This window comes from Manis javanica, chromosome 3, assembly GCF_040802235.1.
Source record: "Manis javanica isolate MJ-LG chromosome 3, MJ_LKY, whole genome shotgun sequence".
In the NCBI taxonomy this organism is placed as follows: Eukaryota; Metazoa; Chordata; class Mammalia; order Pholidota; family Manidae; genus Manis; species Manis javanica.
Window position 1 is genome coordinate 45604073 of NC_133158.1, and position 14095 is coordinate 45618167.

The following is a 14095-nucleotide window of genomic DNA, read 5'->3' on the forward strand; positions in this document are numbered from 1 at the left end:
CCTCGCGGCAACGCCTTTTGGAGGCTGTTTCTTGTGGACACCATTCCCACGAGGGTGGCTGTCACCGCGGCGGTCCGTCTGTCCATCCAGGGTGTCTGCCATGCTGACGACCGCATTCCGCTCCTCCGGAGCTGCCGCGGCGCGTCCCACCGCTAGGGCCGCAGGTGGAGACCCCGGGCCTTACTACCGCCGCCCGTGGCACCTGCCTGGGCACCGCGTCTCCGCTTCGTGAGGCTGAGGGCGGCGGCGTCTTAATTCCGATCGGCGTCCAAGGCGGTCGGTGGTCATGTTAAACTCCTACTGCAGCAGCCACTGGTAACTTTTATTATCTGTGGTGTCTGTAATGGCTGAGGCTGGGGATGAAAGCAGTGCTTCCCACTCAAAGGGACCCCGAGTTCCGAGGAGCGGGCACCCCCGCGGATGCCCAGCGCGCGTCCCTGCCCTCGCCTCGCCCGTTCTCCGGTCGGCGCTCCTCTCCCCTCCCAGAGGCGCGCCCCGGGCCGCCTCCCGCGGGGCCAGGACTGTGCTCCGGTCCCAGGCTCCACTGCTCCTCCGCTTCCCTCCTCCTCCGAGCCGCCAGCTCCGTCCTAACCCCGAGCCGGGCCGACACCGGCCCGCGCCGCCTGCGCTCCCCAGCCTGTGGGCGCGCGCGCCCACGCGTACCTGGCCGCGCGCCCCCACCCGCGACCACGTGCGCGCGCCCCCGCCCCGCCCCCCGACGCGCGCTCCCGGGCGGCGAGCCGCGCGTCGGGGCGGCCGCCCTGCTCGGCGATTGGCGGCAGCCGGAGCCTCCCCGGGGCCGGCGCCCGCACCACGGGCTGAGCCCGTCGGCGCCCAGGGAGTCAGTGAGGCCCGGCCGGCGCGCCCCGCCAGGCACGCGCGCGGGCACCCGCGGGCCCGGACACGCGCGGACACACGTGCGGGGCACGCCCTCCCCGACGGCGGCGCTCGCCTGCGGTAAGTCCCGCGCTGCGGTGGCCGCTGGTCCGCAGGGCGCGCCCCGGCGTCCCTTCCGACGGCGCCGGGACAGGTGGGGCGTGCGGCGCGGCAGGGACGGCTCGCCAGCGGCCGGGTCCCCGGAAGGTGTGCGCGGCCGGGCACGGCTGGGTGGAGCAGGACACCCAAACTGGCTAGGGCTTGGGGGGCAGACCGCGGGGACTCATCCGGGGCACCCAGCAAAAGGTTATTCGCTCTGGTCTGTACTGGAAACAAAGGTTAAATTAAAGCCCTCGCTTGGCTGAAAGTAGAGACCAGGTGTGAGCTAGGCTGTCACTGCCCGGTGGGCCCCTCGGCGCGTGGAAAAGCCTCCTACGGCGCCCTGGCCGCGCGCTCCAAAGCGGGCTCCCGCTCTTTCCTCTGCTGCCTCTGTCTGTTTCTCTTCGCCTTCTGACACCTCAGCCTGCAGCTATTAGGTTTCTGTGCTTCCAGTTTACCACTTTAATTGGAACACTTGGCATGTTTAAATATGTAGCCTGTAATGGTTTTCATCAACTAGTCTTCTTGGTTCCTGTCTGAAAGCCATCATCCATTTGCGCTAGTATATATATAGTATAGATATTTTACAAAAGTTACTGCAGTTATTTTTAATATTTTTAAGCATAGGACTTAGTTGCTATTATTCATAGACCAAAGTGCCCAATAAAATGGCTAAACAATTTTAATGCAGATGTGGATTTAATAGGACTCGTCATTGATATAACAATTTAGTTTATTCTTCAAAAGATCGTATTTATAAGGGTCACAAATTTCACACTCCACATGTTTCTATGAAAACTTTCAATGTGAGTTGAAAAACATTTTAATCTTGCGCCTGAGTGACATAACATAGGGGGTAGTGTCTGTTTACCATTGGGACTATTTTTGAGTATTTTCAGTTCTCTCCAAGAAGTTTAGAGCCCTTGACTGGCCTCAGCTCCCCATCACCTTATCACCAGGCGAACTGTCACATTCCTGGGGTTAACCACTGCACTGCTGGCAGCAGCGTGTGCCGGCTCCTTCATCAGCTGGAAGGAACACCAGGCAATAGAAGTTATATAAAAACCCAACTAGTTAAATTAATTAATGGTGTGTCAAATTATAAGTGAGCTAATCATACCATTGAAGTTACAATTCTCTGGAAACAGGATGAGCTATGCCAGCTGGGGACTAGTATGTAAAGTTTTATGATTTTAAAGAAAGGATTTGCAAATGCTAGATGCATCACAAATGCTATTCACAATTTGGTAATCTTAGCTTCGATTTGAGTCAGTGACTTTTGGAAATTACACTAAACCCGTGAATGGGTACTGTATCTTTAGGGTTATTTGTTTAAGAATACATAATTGCAGTGACACTTAAAATTTTACTTTTTTCTCTTTGCTAACACTTTGTAATTATTTTATTTTTAGAAATTCAGGGTAGAATTGTGATACATTATTTTACATGTATCTATTATTTCATTATGAGTTCTTGGGGATTTAATATGATATGCCTTTTTTAGCTAAAAATTTGAAAACTAGCATTTACCATTGAATGGATCATGCATTGAGGCTGCATGTACATATGTATATAAACATTTCCCTCTCCACTTCTCATGTTTTGTTCTGGTATTAAAAATCTTGTTGTATTTTTAATCTCATAAAATCAGATATTTTATTTGTTTTAAGGGCTGAGATCCCAGTGGAATGCCAGAGAAATAAGAAGTAAAGAATTTCTGAAAGATGTCAAAATTGATTTTTAGCTTTCACACTGTTCTAAAATGTTCTATATTGTGCATATATGGAATATATCGCTTCTCATTTCACAAGTAGGTGTAGAAAACTTTCAACGTTTTTTCTAAAATTAATATTAACTCTGATTTGTTTCATGTTAGCTTTCCCCAACAACAACAAAAAATATAAAAGAAGGGTTTATTTCTTCAAAAGACGGAGGGGCTAATGTTTCTAAAATTTTTTCCTATTCCCCGATGAAAACGATAGCCGGTCAGCATCTGTCACATGACATGGAGCGGTGGGGAGAATTGTCATGTTGAATAAATGTCAAGCTGCCTGCTTTCTCATAGAACTCCTTCAGGAGGTGTTGACATAGAGACACCTACGAGTTTCTCATGAGACTGTGGAGTCTGGGACGCAATATGCGGTCAAGGTAACTTAAATCAGAAGTAAGTCATTATGAGCCAATGCCCAGCTCTTTGCTGCTGCTGTCAGCTCTCACTTTAACTCGGGAGCTGGTCTCAGGAAGTGCAGGTCGATTGATTGGTCCACGCCCGGCTTGCTCAGCCTTTGCTTCCCAGGCAAGCTTTTCTCATGAGAAGGAGAATGCCAAAACAGAGCCTATTTTCCTCCCCAGTGTGGAAGGATTCTTGAGCATTCCCGGGGAGGACCGTCCTTCAAAGTGCGGCTTTTGTTTATGATCTGCACCTTGATTTGAAACTAGCAAGACCTTTGGACTAGCATTTGTAAGAAAAACAAGCTGACACAACAGAGGTATTCAAGTATTTTGGACATGGCTTCAGATAATTTTGATACCTGTGTGTGAGCTGGAGTTTTGGGGGGATTTTGAAAGTCACTGCAGTAAATGGTTCTGCCCACACATCAGGTCTACCAGCCGGCTCCCTGTATGACATTCTCATTGGTTCTCCTTCGCACCTCAGAAGGCTGATGAACAGTTGGTAATTAGTTGTATGTTATGCACTGTCAGTTTACACCTTCTCACATTTATTGATTCAAAGCAGTTATTCTGTAGATAGCAACAGGAGTTTCCAATGGCTGGACTATCATCTAAGCCCGTTTTTCAAAATAGCCAGGGGGAAATTTTCCACTTTTAACTTTATCTTTTGTTTCAGATATGTTAGTATTTAAAAGAGAGAGGATTCAAGGCTTCGTGTTTGTAACAGTGCAAATCTAGGGAAGGTATTGAAGGCGGGTGATCTCAAATTACTTTGCCAAATTTCAGTGTAAGTAAAATGTAGATGCACCAAGAAATTAAAGGGTGCATCTAAAAATGGAGCACTGGGTCTGAGGTTTAACATTACACTAACTTTTAAGTTCTTCTGTTTTCATAGTGACCTGTCATAATCTGGAAGACCCTGGTTATGGAGGAGAAACAGTAATTTAACAATGAAAGTAAGGGGTTCGGCTACCTTGACTCAATGCATGTTCAGAAGCTCGCTGTGCAAAGGAAGGTTATGTAACTTCTTTTCTATTTTAAAATGGTGTGTGTGAAGACTGAAATATACTTCAAGTGTGTAAAATAGGCTTTTTGAATTAGCTGATCACTTTTTAATTATAATCTTAGCTAGACATGAGATCTGACCTAGGACAAACGACTGGCATATCTAAATTTTTTTAAAACCTGGATCTATAACTGCCTTCTTTCAAAACAACCCTAAATTTTTTAATTGTTTTAGTGGGAATGAGATTTTCATACCGACTGGTGTCTCAAATGGGATGCCTGTTAGGAGTAATAATATTATTCCAACCAGAATAGTCTCCAGGGGGAGAAAAGCACCCCTCCAATGAAGGAAAGGAAAAAGGCACATCTATGGTGATTTTTCAAAATAGGAAACCCTTATTTTCACCTGACTACAGTTTCCTCAGAGGTCCCCAAACCTCCCTTTAAAAGTGAAGAAGGAGGCTGGCTCCTGGGTCTGGACGCAGGGCGGCCAAGGGGCTTTGAACTCCGTTTGGTGCAGCGCCGTTGTGGTACTTCTGTTAAGCAGTTCTCTGTTCTTGGTGGGAAGATTCATCTTCTCTCTGACTGTGGAAATGGTGGGTTGTGGATGCCGGGGGCTTAGTAACATAGCTAAAGTTTTGCATAGTAAGAAAAACTAAATTGGAGTGTGCACATTTCTCTGCACTCCAGGCAGGGACGTTTGTGTAACCACTTTGAGGAAGTGTGTCTGTGGACTGTCATGAGCTGCTCTGTGGACCTGGACTAGCTGGTGGTGGTCACCTCTCTGTCTGGACTAAGATGGACATCAGGCTGTGTAGGAGAAACCCAAGGTCTTACTATGTCTGCTAACTGCCCGTTGCCTTAACGTAATCAGCTGATTGGAATTGGCGGTGGGAAAATGCCACTCCTCTGTGAGCTACTGAGACTTGGAATTCTGCTGGGAGCTGGAGTGAATGAGGATCTCGGGCTTCTAGAAGAGATCGAAAGGAGCTGCTGTGAGGAGCCTGGTGGGAGAGGGCAGGCATTACTACGGCACCACGTATGAAGGTACAACTCTGGGCTCCAGGAGTGAATTAGATTTCAGGATTCTTCCGTGGAACATACATAGATCTAAGCAGAGCGTAATAACTGAAGTGTGTGCTAGTAAAGTGAAATGTTTGGGAACACAAGCCACTTACACTTAACAACCTCAATGCAACGCTTTGAAACTAAATGTATTAGAAAGCTGAAGTTTCTTTTACTGGGAAATGAGGTTTCTTTTCTACCAAAGAAACCAACTGCTGGCTTAGGAACAATCTAAGATCTCATACTTTGGATGGATTCTCATTAAAATCATATCCAACCTCACGAAGCTGATGCGAACCTGCTGCCAGATTTACAAATCTGGGTCTGTAATTGCACAAGATTTAAACTTGTCTTGTGCAAGGCTTGCTCTTTTTGCAGTGCCAGATACGGCAGCAAGATGACAGAATAAGCAAAAGTGGAGGGAAAATTTGCTTCTTCAGTATCGAAAAGTACTTTCTGGTCTGTTTGACCCTGGCAGTAAAGTTTACTTCACTAGAGAGTTCTAAAATAGAAATAATGACAATAAATATCAGATCCAGGGAATATTGCAAGTCTTTTCGGGAGAAGGGATGTTAGGTCAGCATATTACTGGTATTTACGCCAAGTTCTGAAGTTGCACCAGAAGTCCTCCCATTGAAGCAGAGAAAAATTATTGATTGTCCTTGGGGCATCAAAGTGAGAGGATTTTACAAAAATAGCATTACTTCTGAACTGGCTGATAATTGTGTCTCATGATAAAATTTTATTTATTTTTGTAGTTTTCTAAGACTTGTAAATATAGGTGGTTAAACAGACTTCCCCACAAGAACAGTTTCTCCTTATATAACCAAATTACAAAACCAGAGGTAAGTCAAGAAAATCATCCCGTAAGTATGTAGAACCCAGAGTAAACTACCAGGAGGCAGAGAAGGGGTTACATTGTATATTGAGATGGCATTTGTAACTACATTTAATATCAATACAAAACTACAGCGCTTTTCACCCCAAACAGCTAATGGCATTCGCTCTGAATGCAGTGTCTCTGGGATATCTACAGGTGGAAGTTCATGCAGGAGGAGTGCATGCCCGCGAATGCAGGGAATGCTGGGTAGGCAGAGGCTGGGCTATGCTCAGATCTGACCCCAGGTTGTGGAGATTCAAGACTTCAGATTGAAGAGGGGGCATTCTGGGTGAGAAAGGCAAGTTCAGGGGAGAGATAGAAAGTGCATCCTGTACTGGGGAGTGACAGCTGTCCTTGCTGCCTGGGTTACTGCCTTCTATTCTGCAGCTGATGCCGTGCAAGGCACTGGGGGTAAGCCTCGGGTCATGCCTTCTGCAAGTTGAAAAGGAATGAGTATACTTGCCACAGAAGCTAGGAAAAGGCTGAATGCACATGCCATGGAATCTAGAAAGGGAAGGAATGCCCATGCCATGAAACCTAGAAAGGCTATGAGTGCACACTCTTAACAGCATGGCCCTTTCAGTGGTGCCATCTGCCAGTGTGACAGTGAGCTAGGGCCCTGCAGTGTACAGTGATGGAGGAAGTGGCCCTTAAGGTGTTTCTGTGTCAAGTGCTCTGATGTGCTATGTTGGGGGCCACCTCAGACGTCCCCGAACAACACACATGGCAAGCCTGTTATCCTCTATCACACGGGCCCTTTTCTCTGACAGACACATGGGAGAACTTCATTTTCAGGCATAGCATCAGGAGTGATTGTTAGAGCATTTGGTTGGATGTCCTCACACGAGGCCTGTGTGTGCCCCAGCATGTGGGTAGAACCCCATGGCCTGCCTGGCAGACTATTGCAGTCTTAGCTCCAATTTATGCTCTGTTAACCTTAAAAATAAAGCTGTCACTTATATTTTACCAGTAAAAATGGGTTTGTTTGAGAATAGGAAAGAATTGCAATTCAAGATGAGCAAGCTCTGGTAGAATCATAGCCAAGTTTTGTACACAAAGGAGAGGAACATAATTTTATGGAGAAGAAGGAGGAAGTTGGGAGGGGTTGTTCTGTACAAAGTCCACTGGAGAAAACCTAGAGTTCAGGGTGATGACCTTTCCTTACTGGCCTGAGTTGCAAGGTTAGTGGATTTCTTGCAGGAGACACTCTGTACTTCTTTCCCTCCTGGGGCTTAATTGACCGCTGCTTCCTGTTGAAGATTCCTTTGTCGGGGGTCTGTAATTGACAATCCTTCCTATAATTGACATAGAGTGGTGTGGCTCCCCTTCTAGCCTCCTGATCCACTTCACTGAGGTTTCCCTTTATTAATTTCACAGCTCTTACCCTTGCTTCCCATTAACCTCATCTTTATTATTATTTTGCATCTACTTCTGAATTTAAAAAATCTTTGTAATAGTGTATGTATCTTTGTAGTTCACTTTAAATCCTTTATTGGAACAAGAAAGAATGTAAATAATCCATGTAATAAGAATCTTGAATCAGAAAGTGATCTAAACCATACCACAGGAAGATTAGAAAATGCCTCCCTAAGGCACTGGAGCTGTGCCATGTCCGTGTGTTGGCTCTGGCAGCAGTGGGCAGGAGGGTGGGGAAGGTAGGTGCTGCTGGCACTTGGGAGCGTTACCTGGGAGGTGGGTCATGTGGTGCAGGAGCTGCTCCAGCCCCCTGGCTTTTGGAGGGTCCAGTCAGAACACCTATTTCAGTATCCCAAGAGTGAAGTTAAAAGGTAGGGAATAAAGTCATCTTGTAAAAGGGAAGGGAGTGTGTGATATTTGGAGGGTGGTAACTGACGTTGACTTCACCAGGCCGTGCTGGTGGTTATTACCCTCACCACCGCTCTTTGAAGGAGATGTACTTATTGGGCACATTTTCCAGAATAACTAAGTGAGGCTTAGGAGTGCTAGGCCCAGAGTTACCGAGACAGTAAAAGCCAGAGCAGACCTGGAATGCAGGCAGACTCTAGAGTTTATGTGTGGGCTCTGCTGTCCAAATTCTTTTGGTCATATCAGAGGGTCCATTTATGGAAGTGACAAAAAGGGAGCAGGGTGGCACAGGGACAGAGCTGGTGGAAGGTCAGAGCAGTGCCTGGTGAAGTAAACAGAATGCCCGTCTCATGTCTAGTTTAAAATTTTCTGGTAGCCATGTTAAAAAACAAGGAGGAACAGGTGAAATTAATTTCAATAATCTATTTCATGTATTGCAACACATCCAAAGTATCATTTCAAATGTAACCAATACAGAAATATCAATGACATATTCTACAATACATTTTTTTGTATTAGATCCTTGAAATCCAGTGTGTAATTTACACTTATAGCTCATCTCAGTCTGGACTGACCATATTTCAAGTGCTTAGTAGCCACAGGTGGCTGGTGACTACTGTACTGCCCAGGGCAGGCTTAGAGTGTTCAGCACTGGAGTTTCAGGTTTGATGTAATTAATCACTGAAGTCTATTCTAAACTCAATCACAGGAATAGAATTTTTGTGACTTTTTTTCACCACTGGTGATATCACCCAAAATGTCATTATTGAACCAGATGCGATAGCAATAAAACATTGAATTCTGACATGGAGTTTTCAAATTGGAAGGAAGATGGGAAGATGTATAAATAATTTCCTGTCAGTTCACTTCATGCTTTTAATGGACAAAATAAAATATCTACGTTCAGACTGAAAGTTTGCCTGCCTTGTAACAAATAGTGTTGCGGTGGTTGGTGTCCTGCTCAGACAAGTGCATGCAGAAAAATCTTACCTGCATATTCTCTATTTAAAGATAATCCTATAAGATGATACATTTCTTATTTTGCATGTAGACAGTTTCTTGAGGATAATATATATCACTTTGAAGCATAATCTTCTTGAGGTGCTAGAATCCCAGAGAAACTAAGGGTACCAGTCAGATGGATTGCTACAGAACTACCATTGAAGAGCACATATTCACACAGTTTGGCAGTGACAGATTGCGTCTCAACGCAGGCCTCTCCCACTGTGTAACACTGAAGTTCATGGCAGTCTTATAAAGTCATTCGCATAGCTCATATGCTCCTTGTTATTATCAGCATACTATGTGTAATGTGTCATTGAATAACTTAGCCCTTTACCGTATGCATGTTGGAGAGTTAAGATTTAATCTCATTTTTATGCAAAGTAAAAACCTCCTTGTAGATTCGACATTTCCCTGAATAAGAAATTTATGTTAGGTCAGTGCTTGGTCTGTGGCAAACTCCTTATCTGCGCTTCCTTGTAGATAGTTTGTTTTCGTTACCACTAGTGCACAATAAGGGAATTTCACTTTCCTTGTTTTGGTTTATTTTTCCCAGTAGGCAGTGGTTCCTATAAAAATGAAACAAAACTGTTAAGTAACATATATTATGTGGCTTTTCTCAACTCTAATTGCTGTATTAAATTTAGCACCTAATTCAGTACAGTTATTGGCAACCAGATATCAAGGGACAAAGAATATCCTGATTTATTTAAAAAAGCCCCAAACCTAAAAACTAACAAACAAGGGCTGTGTCTCATAATCTATACGACTACACATCTCTGGAGGTTTGGATGCGACATTGTAAGGCCATCCAGGGACAAACAAAAAAGCAAGAATATGTACCTTGTGTCTGGTAGGCTCTCGTGCTCTCAAATGTAGGTAGCAGTCCTGTTTCGTTCAACATGGGGCCTCGGACACCAGGTGAGATCCTCTCAGAGGTAACTGACGCTCTCTTCCAAGGCCTTCTGCGTGTCTGCGTGATGCTATGCAGTGCATTCAACTTGCTGGTTTCCCATGGGAGTACAAATTTAATTTAAAGTCTAAATTATACTTGAGAAGTCTGAAGCACATTAAGACTTCTTAAATAATTCACTTGGGGTTACGTTCAGTGAACACGTGTAAATATGAGAACGTGCGAGGCAAGTGGTCTGAACACAGAATGAATACGGGACCACGTTGATGGAAGCCACATGTGCTTGAACTCGGAGGAAAAACCGTGTCATCTCTGGCAACCAGAACCTTGGGCTGGCTGGGTGGCTCCTAAGGGAGGTTTAGTGTCCAGTGGCCTCTGCGCTGGGTCCTTACAACTTGCCACATCGTGATGACCTTGGAGACAAACTGCTAAGTGCAGGATTGTCAGCTCGAGGGTGCAGCTGTCCGCTGCAGTGCAGTGAAGGTGCCAGAAACCCCACTGGGCTGCCTACCCCAGCCGCAAATGGATTCCCTGCCAATGTCTCCAGTGGGGTGTTGGTGGGTGTGAAATGGCCAAAATACGCTCTTGGAAACGGCTATGTCTACTTACATTTGAATTAATAACGACAATGGTAGGTAGAGGTTTTCCCCCCTTCAGGCTGAACGACTTTCATATGCTTTGGGAAGTGTGGGTGGATTCAGCAACATGACAAGGACACCCAGAAGAGTCACGTCAAAGCAGAATCTAAGCCTTGCTAAAGCTCTCTCTCGCTTTGACCTCTGCCTTCACGTATCTCCCCCTCTGCAGCCCTACCTCCCACTCTGCTGGTTTTATTTCCTTACCTGTATGGACCACACAGTTTTGGATGTCAGCGTCAGTAAAGTTTCACCTGTCATGACACGCAGAGGGGCTAAAAGAAACAAGCCGGTGAGTCTAATGAAATCAGGCTGCAGATCTGAAGCGCCTGTGGAGTATCCTGCCCCTGCTTTCTGTCCCTCCGTCTGGTTTTCATGGAAATTGGCGTCTGGGAATGAGGGGGAATCGGAGCGGATTTGCCGGAGGCAGGCGCGTTCCTTGGCTCTGGCCACTAGGAGTCAGGTCCAGGGGCCTCCGCGGAGGGGAGGGGACAGAGGCTTTGGGAGATTTGATGAGCACCATGCCATCTTCGTAAGACAGTGGGGATTTTTGTGGACTTCCTGATTTTTGAAAATTATTCATAAGTCTGCCCTGGCCTTGGATATTTAGAACAGAAAATATACTCCACTTTCCATGCTCCATTAATTAGTCTTCTTTGAGGTGGACACAAAGTGGTTTCTATAGCCTGTGGGGCTGGTGTACATTAACCTGTGGGATTCCGAGTGAAACAACTCCATTTCTTCCTCTGCCAGGAGTCAGGAAAACTCATGGCCAGCACGAGTCAGGAAAACACGCAACAGCGTACGTGGACAGCCTATGGAAAGTCAGGGTACCTGTCTGAGGCTGGACATGAATCTGGCCCAACCCAGATTAAAGAAGAGGTGGACATGAGCATCAGAATTAGTTAGGTTTACACCAGCAACGGAAACAAGATTCAACACTATTTTTTTAGTCTTTGCCCCATGCAAGTGAATATAAGAATTGTATAACATATCTTTGAGAAAGTTAAATGCATGCTTCCTCTTTGGGATAGGCAAGATTGGTAATAGATCAGGTAAGACAAAGTGTTTGCCGCACTGAATACTTAATGTGGAATGAAACCTGTCCTGAGAAATCTTTAGTTCATAGATACTTAAAAAATAGGTTGCTGTTTTTGAATAAGTACAGTTATCTGCTTCATTTGTCTCAGAGCATGAGCTCTTTATTTCTTTCCTTTTTTATTTTTTTGGTTTTTGTCTGGTTTCGTTTTTCGTGCCGGACACCCATGGGCTTCTAAAACAAGAGGCGACATGTATGTGTTACTGGATAGAGTATGCCAGGGTAGTGTAACATTTTCAGTTTCCAACTTAAAGAAACAATTATGGGGACATCCTCAACAGACTGGAATGAATCGCAGGCAGTATTTATATCTCCAGGGAGGGTTGGTGCTAAACACAGCAAGAGGAGATGATGCTTTGTGACACGTTACCTGTTACTGGTCAGTTAGTGTTTTTCAACTGTTTTTCACTACCAGCCCTCTAAAGAGACTTCTTGGATGTTTCTACCCCTAATTACCCCTCTCCCACATGAAAATCTGATACCCCATCTGACAGATGCCCGGTGGATCTGTTTGGGATTTTGCAGTATACACATGTATGTGTATCTATATTTAGGTAGGTTTGTGCTTTATACATAAAAAGAGGAAGACTTTTTTTCTTCTTCCAATAACTGATTTTAGCCTTTTGGGAGGGCACAGCTTAAGTACACAATGCTAACTAATGCTTAACTTTGAAAAAGGTTCTGACTGTAAGAGAAGAGATGGTAGATGCCAGCAGCTGATCTCAGAAAGGATTGAAAGACAAGAGGGCATTCAAAGTAAGCCAGGATGTTATGCCAGGGAATTATGTTGAGCCCGTTTGTATCGAGTGTGGCCTGCGACTGATGGTATAAAGCAAAAGGCAACTGGCAGCTCCCTTTGTATTTCTCTGAGGGCTCCACTAAACATGCAGCATCGCTGGCCACACGCTTCTCCCACTTGAGAAAGACTGTAGGGTACTTACCAGACAAGATCAGATGGTTTGCTGAAACCCCCTTGCTAAAACAAGCCCCCAAGAAGACCAGGGAGAGGCCAGCGTCCCCTTGCGTGTCAGTGGCCAGGAGGACCACCTTCCCTTCTGGGTCTGGGCAGGAGCCGTGCTCGGCTTCTGCAGACAGCGCTCCCCCACCGTCTTGGCTGCAGAAACGCAGGTCGTGTGGCTGATCTGGTGCATCTGGATTGCATTGACGCTAATGTTTCCCCTGCAGTAAAAATGGAAATATATTAAAAAATAAACAACCAAAAAAGACATGCTGAGTTTAAACCCAAAATCAATCAGAAGGGAAAAACACTTGGGCTAGTGTCAAGAGAAACAAAACTGCGCCAGCACAAATTTTTATGAAAATGATCATTGAATAGTATTTCCATTAAAAGGCAACTGACTCAGAGGTGGCGGGTGAGTGTCCAGTGAGGCAGTCTGACTAACGCGCCCACACCCGTAGCTGCCAGGATCGCTCAGGCACAGTTACTAGAAGTGACCCAAGGATACTGGAAACAGGAAAAAGTGCAAGAGGGAAAAACCAAATTCTTAGCAAGGGAGAGAAATGCGTGTTGTGAAACCCAGGCGGTTTGGGAAGAATCTAGGATTGTTGTTTGCGTTTCTTCCGCCGCATGAAGGTCCTAACGAACCCTCTTGTTCTGTCTTGGAGCTGGTAAGGGTATGGCTGGGTCCCTTATGTTCTAGGGAAAACCAAAGGATCAGTAATGCTGCTGTGAGTGCACAGGCACAAAGATTAAGGTTTTTTTTTTAATGCTTCCCTCCAGCTTGTGATATAGGAAGTAGTATGATATTTACTGGTGGTCTACGTCTTTCTAGAACATCACAAGGAAATCCACTTCTATCTGAGGGAGGAGGCCCAAGTAGTCATCTGGCCCAGAGCATCTGCCAGTGCTTTTATGGAGCCTCCTCCTAGCTGCTCGCCTGTTGCTGTCTGGGCCACGGATTTGGAATGGAAAGGGTGCATTTCCAACAATTCTTTTGTCTGTGTCATCTCCGTTTTGAGAGATGCCTCCCTCTGAGCAGTACCGCATCGCTGTGGGACCTCTGCCTCCAGCCGTTCCTGCCTCTTCCCAACTGCCCCTCGGTAATGTCTTACAGACCGACTTTGGGTTTTGTCAGAATTTTGAAAATTAGCAAAACGACCAAGTGCTGTTATGTCCTGGTCACATGAAGCACAGATTCAGGAGTTTCTGAATTCTTGTCCTTAAAAATCCTTAAAATACCTCTTCAAACCATGACTCCTCAGACAGTGGATTCTGAGTGGTAAAATCGCATTGTCATTTATTTTTTTGGAAGTAGAGTCATATCAGATGATCTACCACAATATGCCTAAACACTTGTTTATATTAAATGTGTTTATGTTACAAGCTACATACTTGATCTCCTGCAGCTTTAGTTGACAATGATTTCACTGTACACTTTCTGGAGAATCCCTTTGAACTTAATTGGGACTGTTGGCTATAAACAGGCCAGAAACTTAGAAAACATTATGATCCTAACCACCCAGGGTCAGTGACGACATGAGGTCCATGTCTGTATCCAGAAAAA

At 45.4% G+C, this 14095-nt stretch overlaps 1 protein-coding gene across 3 annotated transcripts in view; it reads left to right on the plus strand.

Moving 5' to 3' along the window:
• The first annotated feature begins 778 nt into the window (after positions 1 to 778).
• The window catches only part of ERG (ETS transcription factor ERG), a 253124-nt gene continuing 239807 nt past the window's right edge, over positions 779 to 14095 (plus strand). For 2 of the 3 annotated variants that reach the window (XM_073231342.1, XM_073231345.1), the window contains exon 1: positions 779 to 957. The gene's annotated coding sequence lies outside the window, so the exon portion shown is untranslated. The remainder of the gene's footprint in view (positions 958 to 14095) is intronic. The other variant, XM_073231344.1, reaches the window with a different exon arrangement.